General features: G+C 44.5%; 1 pseudogene; it reads right to left on the reverse strand.

Moving 5' to 3' along the window:
* Nucleotides 1-1,346: 1,346 nt before the first annotated feature.
* On the reverse strand, nt 1,347-2,040 carry LOC101649861 (annotated as a pseudogene).
* Between the last annotated feature and the right edge of the window lie 323 nt (nt 2,041-2,363).

A 2,363-nucleotide genomic window follows, 5' to 3' on the forward strand; every position in this document is an offset into this window, starting at 1 on the left:
TTAAAAAAGCTTTTCATGGTGAATTAGGTGAAAGTTTACAGAGCAAATCATCGTTCTACATTCAACATGACGTGCACATTTTGATTCAACTCTTCCACTGCAATTCCCTCAATGTGCCATCTCATATTCAATGCCCTCCTGTGTTTCCTGTTTCCATGTCTCCTCTCTGTCCAGCACTCTGAATGTTGGCCTTGGGTAAGGGCTGACCTATTGATTGCCTTGGGTATTTATTGCTGCTGTAATTAAAACCACAAGTGAGTGGCTTCAACAAACAAAAATTAATTTTCTCACAGTTATGTTAGAAGTCTGAAATCAGTGCCTGAGCTTTAGGGAAAGAGCAGCTCTCTCTCTTTCATCTCTGAGGGAAGGGTTTTGTCACTTCCCAGCATCTGCTTCTAGGTTCCTTTCCTATCTTATTTGGCATGCCATTCCCTCCTCAACTCTAGTCTTATGATTGAAAGGTGATTGCCTTAAAACAGACCCTCCACAGGTATGGCTTCTCAACACCATAAAGATAAACCCATTTCCAAATGGCATTATAGCCTAAGACATCAGACTTGGAACTTATAATACAAATTTGGGGGGCCACAATTTCATTCTTTTTTTTTTCATAGTTCACCTTTTTATTAGCTTTTTCCTGGTTGACCGTAAACTTGAGAAATATATACTGCACCACACTTAAAAAGTAAGATTTCTATCACAGGGACATTTTGTCTTCAGAATTCAATATAAATATTTCTATGCAGACATCTCCGTGGCTACAGATATTTGGTTGCTTGATTTGTATGCATAGACAGAAACAGTTGTCCTAACTTTGAAGCACAGTCGTTGGCAAGGACTCTCAGACGATTGGGACCGTTGCCCTTCAGATGACCAGACTGCTCATTGATCAGGAAACCAAGTCGCCCTACATGATGATCTGATTTTTTTTCTCTCAAAGGCATCAGGAATCCTTTTGCTTATCCCTTTTATTGCTGCATTACTCTTGTTTATTTTGTTTTGAAACCATCTGGTTAAGTCAGGGGCCATTTAAGCAGAAATCATTGTAGCACTCTAATAAAAACAAAGCTCCATTACAGGGTAGATTACATACCATAATGATTTCAGACTTCTTTTTATAAAAAAGGTATCTGGAGACGGAACCAGCACATGCATACTCAGGAGTAGAGGAAGCAGAAAGTGGGGGAGTCTGCTAATGCACAGACCTGCCTTCCTGGCCCTCAATGCCTTCAAATAAATACAAATATTAAAAAAAAAAAAGTCCCACACTGTCATTTTTTTTTTTTAAAGCCATCTCTTCCACCTGCTGGAAAGCGCGCCTCCTGGCCCGGGTCCCCAGGCGGTGCTCAGTCGTCTATCTTTCGGGCCAGCCTGCAGAAAGTCCAGTTGTGTTCCACTGTGTTCTCATTGGCCTGCTCACTCATGGGGTGCACTGGGGTGTTGCGGGTCGTGAAGCCCTGCTTTGTAATGTACTCCATCAGGTGCACCCGCAGAGAGACTTCCTGGTGGAAATCACAGGGTCCCAAAGTGAAGGAAACCTGGCAGTCTCTGGTGTGCATCATGTGCTTATTCCCCTTGGTGAAGTAGTTGGAGATGCCTTCTAGTAAGGAGTGAACCTTCGTGGGGATGGTTAACTGGGTTATGACGACAGCCACTGGGTTGGAATATTTCGAAAGCTTCCGAGTACTAGATAACCCCACAACTTCTTCGAAAGTATCCATGGGATACAAAGGTTTAGGGTCATTGAGACACTGAATTAGGGGCTCAATCTGATAAAAATCGGCTTCTTTCCGAAGCAAGTCAAATTCCTTAAAATCCAGGGGTAAGGTCAGCTCTGAAGTTCGTAAGAAGTTGAGGACATATCAGAAAAGAGGTCCATCTCGATCCATCGATGAAGTCATTGCCTTGTGGGGCTCTAGCAGTGGGGAAGTCCCCCCAAACATAGCGCCGAGCATGGAATCTGGGTAGCGGGTCAACGTAGTGAGAGACGTTGTATACAAGTGTCCACCTACATTAAAGGTGACTGGGTCAGTCATCTGCCAAAAACGGAGAAATGGAATATGAGGAGAGTCAAGCCTCATATAGCCCCAGTCTCCATTATCCATCTGCTCCAGCACTGCGCCTCTAGGAGCCCAGGTTCCAGGGGAGTGTGCCTAGGCGGTGGCCCAAAAGCATGAGAGCAGGGACTCTTGAGCCCTAGCCCAGGCAGTGGCAGCGGTGGTGGCAGAGGGGATGACTAGCCGGCACCTGGACTTGGGGCTCTAGCAGTCCAACGTTGGCTGCCATAATTTCATTCTTAACAGGGTCCTTTCTTTTTAAAAATTTTTGATTGAGTCGATCTTGTTTGTTACTAAAGACCCCAA

This window comes from Echinops telfairi, unplaced genomic scaffold (genome assembly GCF_000313985.2).
Source record: "Echinops telfairi isolate 266 unplaced genomic scaffold, ASM31398v2 ScPeMD7_5868;HRSCAF=6743_0, whole genome shotgun sequence".
Lineage (NCBI taxonomy): Eukaryota > Metazoa > Chordata > Mammalia > Afrosoricida > Tenrecidae > Echinops > Echinops telfairi.